Source organism: Myotis yumanensis, unplaced genomic scaffold, assembly GCF_028538775.1.
Source record: "Myotis yumanensis isolate MYYU_CA2020_CCGP unplaced genomic scaffold, mMyoYum1.0.hap1 SCAF_18, whole genome shotgun sequence".
Taxonomy (NCBI): Eukaryota; Metazoa; Chordata; class Mammalia; order Chiroptera; family Vespertilionidae; genus Myotis; species Myotis yumanensis.
Window position 1 is genome coordinate 15,541,385 of NW_027223769.1, and position 8,289 is coordinate 15,549,673.

Consider the following 8,289-nt stretch of genomic DNA (forward strand, 5'->3'; position numbering starts at 1 on the left):
ATACACCGTTGGTGGGAATGTAAAGTGGTGTGGTCATTCTGGAAATCGTTTCGGCCTCAAAAAGTTAAACACAGAGTTACCTTATGGCCCAGCAATTCCACTCCTAGATACGCAAGGAACTGTAAACATAAATTCACAGAAAACCTGTTCATGAATTTTCATAGCAACATTATTGATAATAGCCAAGAAATAGAAACAACCCAAATGTCAATGAACTGATGAATGGGATGAACCAAAAGCTGCATATCTATACAATGGAATATTATCAGCCATAAAAAGGAATGAAGTACTAATACACATTACAACATGGATGAACCATGAAAACATTATGTCAAGTAAAAGAAGCCAGGTAACAAAAGACCACATATTATATTGTTCCATTTATATGAAATATCCAGAATAGGCAAATCTATTGAGTCAGAAAATAGATTAACGGTTGCCTAGCACCTGGGAAGGGGAGAAAAGGGAGTGACTGATAATATCTATGGAGTTTCTTTTCAATGATGAAAATATTCTGGAATTAGATGAATATTGTGCATGTACTAAAGACCACTGAACTGCTCACTTTTACATGGCTAAAGTTGTGATTTTTGTTATGTAAATTTTATCTTAAAAAAAAAAAAAAAAAAGACTGCCCCAGAGAGATTAGCATCTAGAGAGAATCTGCAGAGAGAATCTGATTGGTCCAGTGTGGATCAGGTACCCAGGCTGGGATACAGGGTTAGATGGACCAAGCAGGAGGCTGGGAGGGAGTCGCCCTTTTGGGTGGGGACTTAATGTTCAGAGGACAGGGGTATGGGCTGGGCCACTGTCCCAAGAAATGTCTACTTTATTATTATTTTTAAATATATTTTTTATTGATTTCAGAGAGGAAGGGAGAGGGAGAGAGAGATAGAAACATCAGTGATGAGAGAGAATCATTGATTGGCTGCCTCGTGCACACGTCCTACTGGGGACCAAGCTGCAACACAGGCACATGCCCTAGACTGGAATTGAACCCGGGACTCCTCAGTCTGCAAGCCGACGCTCCATCCACTGAGCTAAACTGGCTAGGGCAAGAAATGTCTACTTTAAGTATAAAAAAATAGTGTTAAAGAAAATCCTGGAGGAAAAAAATCACCCATAATTCTAGCATCTTAATTGTGGCAGTTTTTATTTCTGCAAATCCTTCCAGTATTTGCTCACAGGCCAACATACTTTTTCTAGTTGTAATCACTGTCTGTGCTGTTTACTTCCTGTAGCTTTCACTTCTCATCCTATCACATATCTTTCTCATGTTTTCAAATCATCTTCATAATCATCATTTTTAATAGCTGCCTGACATTCAATTGAGTTGCTGTACCATAATCTCTCTTTTAATCCCTTTGCCATGTCTGGATATTTACATGGCTTCTACTTTCTTTGGTTGGAAAAGCATTTAAATAGTCATTCTGCAGGGAACACTTCCATGCATGCTGACTCTCATGCTGACTTTTTCTTTACTGGAGTTGCCCAAATTGCTTAAAAAGACCAACTAGGATAAATTTCCCCATGAAATGTCAAACTAACAAGAAACCTAGAACGAAAAGAGACTCATGAACTCACTGAGCTAGCTGGGAATGCAGTCGCAATTCCTGGGGACTCCCTCCTCGCCCCCAGGGAAGTCTCTGTTCTCACTGGTGGGTTTATGCCTCTCTCCCCACCAATAATTCAATAAAGTCATCTCTGCTATGAATATACAATACTAATGCAGATTTATCTCTTCATTTGGGTTGTATCAGATTGGGTTGTTTTTGCTGTTACAGTGCTACTCTGAACATCCTTAGTCATGTCTTTCAGTCCTGGGGTATACGTGCAGGGGTCCCTCTAGACCAGTTTCTCAACCTTGACACACTAGACATTTAGGGACAGACTATTCCGTGTGATGGGGGCTGTCCTGTGCACTGTGGGATGTTTAGCAGCATCCCTAGCCTCTGCCTAGATGCCAGCAGCATATCCCATTTGCGACAACCCAACATGTCTGCAGACATTGCCAAATGTCCTCTGGGGGACAAAGCAGCCCTCCACTGTTGAGAACCACTGCTCTAGACCAGTGGTTCTCAAACTTCGTTGCACTTTAGAGTCACAGGGGGGAGCTTTTAAATATTCCATGCCCAGACTGCACTCGGTCCAATTAAACCGGAAGCCCTGGGGCACACTGCTGGCACTGATCCTCACACTGCCTGCACCCCGAAATCACCTGGGAGCTTTAAAACACACTGATGCCTGGGCCACAACCCAGAGGTTCTGATGTAACTGGTCTGGAGTGGGGCCCAGGCATTAGGGTTTTAAAAAGTGAAGCCTCAGGTGAGTCTAACGTGCAGTCACAATGCCTATGAGATTGCTGAGCCGCAGGGCTGCACTTTACTAAGTATCAGAAAACGGTTTCCAACCACGGTTTCCAATCGTGTCTTTGGCTTATGTCTGCCCTCCTCCCCCATCGCTGCCCTCAGCACTGAGCTCCACGAAGGCAGTGTCTACCTCATTTATCTTTAGATAACTGTTGCCTAACCCAGTAGCTGGTACAGAGTAGCTGCTTAATGTATATTTGTTGTTGAATGATTGGGAATGGGTTATAATTTTGCTGCAATTTTAAAACACCTTGTTGTTGGAGCCAGTAGGGAGAGAAGCAGAATTAAGGCGACTGGACATGGAGCCAGCACCCCATGGATCTCTAACACATTCCTCAGTGTCAGACTAAGAAAGGTGGTCAATGTCAGCAAGTGTGAGAACTTGTAGATGCTTCATTCTGACGCCTCTGAGGACTTCCTGCTGTTGGAAGCAGAGGGGGTGCCAGGAACGAGGGGCTTTGGGTGCTGGTAGAAGGGACTCAGGACTGTGATGGGGAGTTGAATGGAGACTGGGGTGAAGGTCTCCTAGGTACCATTCCATGAATGCTGTCCTCCCAACATGTCCATGTCATAATCCCTGGAACTTGGGAATGCTGGGTCACATGGCAAAAAGGAGTTAAGATTGCAGATGGAATTACAGTTGCTGCTGACCTTGAGATGGGGAGATCATCCTGTGTTACCAGCGGAAGAGGGAGGCCGAAGAGTTAGAACCAGAGAGAGATTTGAAGATGGAGGAAGGAGCCACGGGCTAAGGAATGCAGGTGGCGTCTAGAAGCTGGAAAAGGCAGGGAGACAACATCTCCTCTGGAGCCTCCAGAAGGGACTGACCGCATGTGATTTTAGTCCCCGGAGACTCGAGGCGGACTCTGACCTCCAGTCTGTGTTGTTTGAAGCCACTAAGTTTGTGGTCATGTGTCACAGCAGCCACGGGACACTTACATACCGCCCAAGGTTTGCTTCGTTTGCTCCAGAAGGAAATGCGATGGGGAAAGTATGTTTTGTATCAAACTCTGGTCTTTATTAATAAGAAAAGCAAATGTTTGATATTGAGCGTGCTAGGTACCCGACATTATCCCGTGCGCTTCACATGAACTCAGTCCTTTAACCCTCACAGCAACTCTGAGAGGTAGGTTCTGTTTTTATCTGTATTTTTTACTATTAAGGTAAACTGAGGCACAGAGAGGGTAAGTAATCTGTCCAAGGCTGCCCAGGCAGTCTAAGTGCACAGTCCACGTCACACACTGCCACGCTTGTTTGAGAGGAGAAAGCTTTGTTACTGTAGAGCAAACACACTTCTGTAGTGGACAGATGAGGGTTGGGATGATGGTTCTGTGAGATTCCAGGCAAGTTACTTAATCTCTCTGAGCTTTAGTCTCCTTACCAGCAACAAAACAAAAAACAACAACATGATACTACCTTAAAGGGTTGGCATTTTGGTGACATGAGGAAAAATATGAGAAACCACTCAATAACATATTTCCTTATTTCTTGCCCTTACAATATACATTGTAAAATGGTAGATAAGTGGTTTAGAGAGAGACACTGAGTTCTTAGTTCTTGGGTTCAAATCCTAAGCCACCACTTGCTTACTGCAACAGTAAGGCAAGTTACAACCTCTCTAGCCTTAACTTCCTCATCTGTAAAATGGGTGCAGTGGAGACAGTACCCCTTCAAAGAGCAGTTGTGGAAACTGGTTGGGACCTTGTGTGCAAAGTACTTGGCACAGGGCTGGGGACTCAAGGAACTCAGGGGGCGGGGGGTGTTAGTCCTTCTGCTTGTCCCAGACAGGAGGGAGGAGCCCAGTGACGCTGGTGGGTTTGGAGGGGCAAGAAGAGACCATGTGAGAAGCAATGGCTGACAGGGACCCAGAGGGAAGGGCTGAGCAGGACAGGCGTGGGCCTGGGACCAGAGGGTAGGCAGCTAGAGCTTCGACCAAGCCTGCAAGGACCTTGCCTGCTTACACAGGGAGGTCATGCAAAGGGCGAGAGAAGAGTGGTACTCAGAGCCCCTCTCTGTTCCTGACCCCTGGCTTCAATCCCCTGCGGGTGCATGCGGCAGCCTCGCTCATCTGGCGCTCATATATTGCCACATGAAAAATATCTTCATACAAAATACCATGATTCTATTTTTATTTTTTTAAAAAAAGCATTCTGGAAAAAAGTTCACCAACATGTTAATAGTGGCTATTTCCGGATGGTGGTATTTCTTTCTTTTTTTTTTTTTTAAACTGCCTTTTAAATATATTTTTGAGTTGCCTGAATTTTTTTTTATTATAATGAGCACATGTGACTTTTAATAATAAGAAAAAACATATTTTCCCCATTTCCATTTTAGGTGGAAAAAAAGAACCTATATTTATCTAGCTTCGTTATTTGTACCTCTTCCAGAAAGCTATGCTTCCTCCGTTATTAGATGTGATCCGATGCCACGAGCATTGGAGAGCATCTACTCCGTGCCAGCCCTGGGCCCTCGTGTGACAAAGACGAATAAGGCACGACTCCTGCCTCCGGAGAGCGCAGTGCCCCAGCCATCGCTCCTGGGTTGGTAAACATCTCACATCTTCTGCCCTGATAACTACAGTAAATGCAGTTCAATCTCTTGACAACTCAGTGTTCTCACCAAGACCCAAGTTATTGTGCAACGCTTTGTTGAGGATAAATTCAATTTTTATAGCATTTTCAACATGTTCCCGGGGGCTTCTGCACCACACGGGGTCACTTCCTCCCTAGACTAAGTGGCCTCAGGCTATAAGATGCCCTTGCAGCTCTGTAATAACAATGATGGTGCCCCGTCTTCTGAACACTGACTACACGTTTGGAAAAGTGTTTGATCGCATTTAATTCTTAGATAACCCCAGGAAGGAGGGACTTGCTTGTTTCCCCACTTCACAGATGAGAAAACTGAGGCTCAGATAGGTTATGTAATTTGCCCAAGGTCACACAGCTAGTCAACGAAGTGCCAAGATTTGAACCCATTCTAGGCATACGATGCTCATCCTGACACCAAACCACTTTCTTATGTGCATCGCTGCAGTAATACTTCCTGTTTCCCACGTTCTTCTAGCGTCTTACTGACTCCCCACCAAGGGGTAAAGCCTGACTCTCCTCCCCTTGAATTTTAGTGGGTGTGTGTAGCAGCCAGGCGTTCACTTCTCAGATCCCTTCCAAGAAAGGCTGTGCGTGGGTGATGGGCACATGAGGTAGTCCTTTAACGATGTTTATTGAGTTGTACACTTGAAACCTGTATGTTTTTGCCAATGTCACCTCCCAATAAATTTAATTTAAAAATAATAAATTCGATCTGAACTTAAAAAAAGACTTAGTGTCAGCTGCAAGGAATGTGGTTAGTCGCAGTCTGCAGCTGTTGGCACCTTCAGCACGCACCTCAGCGCTCACGCCAAGGCCATGCCCTTCCCGGCAGCCCCGCCAATGACTCAGCAGGGCAGGGGCTAAGCCTTGGCCACTTCTGTCCAACATGGGCGTCCTTTAATGGACAATCTTTGCTCCAAAACATGAGGTTGAGCCACAAGGGTCCAATCTGCTTTGCCCTCTGAGGCTCCTCCTGCCTGCCCTTGCCTTTCCTTCACAGGGGCCAGAACCACGCTATGGTCTCAAGGCTTTTCCTACCCCATCCTGTTTCCTCCACCCTCCTTTCTCAGACATTACCCCCGATAAACCTCTTGTACTCCTAACTCCGTCTCGGCATCTGCTTCCCAGGGACTCACCTGACACAGCTATTGCTGTATTATAACCAGCAGGATGTGGCAGCGTCCCTGCATGCCTTCTGTGGCTGGGGCATGAAAGGTGAAGCAGCATCCACATCTTTCACCAGCATACATGCCCTTGAAGCCTTCGGCTGCCACGTAAGCAGGTAAAAAGCCTGAGGCCACCATGTTGTGAGGAGCCCACGTGGAGAGGCCCTCGGCCTACACAGAGGGATACATAAGGTCAACCACCAGGTCGGCCACCATTTACTCCAATCCCCTGCTGTTTCAGTTCTAGCCATCGCTGGACCGAAACCACATGAGAGACCCTGAGTGTCAGCTGCCCAAATTCCTGACCCACTGAGAGTGTGAGATGCAATACTGTTGGTTGTTTGAAGTGACGACGTTCTGGGCTGATTTGTTACTCAGCCAATAGGTAAGTGGTACTAGTACAACTACCCTGTGGACAGAGGAATGTGAGCCGGAGGCCTGCTATTCTTCACAATACTAAAGCTTCTGTGCTGCTAAGAGCCTGGCACATAGTAGGTGTTCACTACACATTGTTACTACTTAGTATGCTCTGTAAGATTATAAATGTGGATGAACTGCTTAGAAGTAAATGTGTAACAATTGAAAACTTTCTAATTAGATTCTGTTGAGGATCCATTCTAAGACACCCTACAAATATTTGTTGATTAGAGAAACAGAAGGTGCTTCTAAGACTTGGATTAAAATCTATGAACCTCAAATTTATGAAATCCCCAATGTCAAATAAGAAGAAATGATTATCACAAGGTATTGGCTCTTGACCAATGTCTACATAGCTATAAAGATGCATGCAATTGATACTAAGGAAAGAAAAGTTGTTCTTGCATCTCTTTGGCCCACCCCAAAATCTGATACAGGCTATGAAATCCTTAAGAGGAAGAGACAAAAAGAAAGAAAAAAGACAGGAAGGGGGAGGGCGGGGGGAGAAGGGCCTGATGCCTGGTGCAGTAGAAAGTTCTGAACCCAGGAGGGAGGAGACCTAATATGCAGCTTCAGACACTTGTGGGTTGTCTGGTCTCAGGGAACTCTTTTTTTTTTTTTTTTGAGCAGAGTTTTTTTCATCTGTAAATGGGGAATAATCATAATAGTGCCCTCCTTAATGGAATGCTATAGGAATTCAATGGGATATGTAGGAGATAGTTTTATTGAACTAAGTACACATGGAAGCTTTGCTCATTTAAAATTACTAAAAGGCAGCATATTTGTTTTCTTGCTGAAAGAGTGACATTATATGGCCCAGGAAGTAAATATGATCGTTGAAAACAAAGATTTTTGAGCTGGGCATACCTGGGTTTGAGTCCCACCTTCACCAAGCCACATATAATTTTGTTGGTAAAACTGTCGGCAGAATCTTAAAGCTGAACACGTGCATTCCACATCACCCAGAAGTTCCCTTCTAAGAATATACCGAACAGGAGTGCTCACCAAAAGAGATGAACTAGAATGTTCAAAGAAGCCGGGGGTTTTGAACACCCAGACTCAGCTACTACCAAATGTCCACTGCATTAGTTTTCTATTCCTGCATAACGAACTGCCACAAAATTAGGGGCTTAAATTAGTTTTAACTCACAGTTTCTTTGAATCAGGAGTTTGGGCACAAGCTCATGTGATTGTCGGCAGAATTTAAATCCCTGTGGCTGTTACACTCAGGACGTCTGTTTCTTGCTGCAGCTTGAGGCTGCCCTCAGTTCCTTGCCATAGGGGCCCCTTCAAAGCCAGGAAAGGAGGGAGTCTCCTTGCAAGAGGGAGGGTGCCATCCTACCTAATGTAATCATGGACATGAATTCCAACACCCTGCAGTGTTCCCGTGGCTGGAGTCAAGTCACACACCCTGCCCACTCTCACAGGTGGGGCCACAGAGACATGAACACCAGAGGGGGACCACCTTAGAGACTGCCCACCACACCCATGCACCGGAGAAGGAGAAGGACAGCGTGGACTATTCTACGGCAGTGAGAATGAGCAGTCCCAACCTCATGCAACAATATGGATGAATCTCCAGTTTGAAATGAAAAAAGCCAGACACAAAAGGATACATGCTGGGTGGTTCCATTATGTAAAGTTCAAGAACTGTCAAAACCTCTCTCTGCTCTTAGAAGTTAGGATGGTGGTTTCTCAAGGGTGGGGGATGAAATATGAAGACTTTTTTTTTGGGGGGGGGGGGGTGGT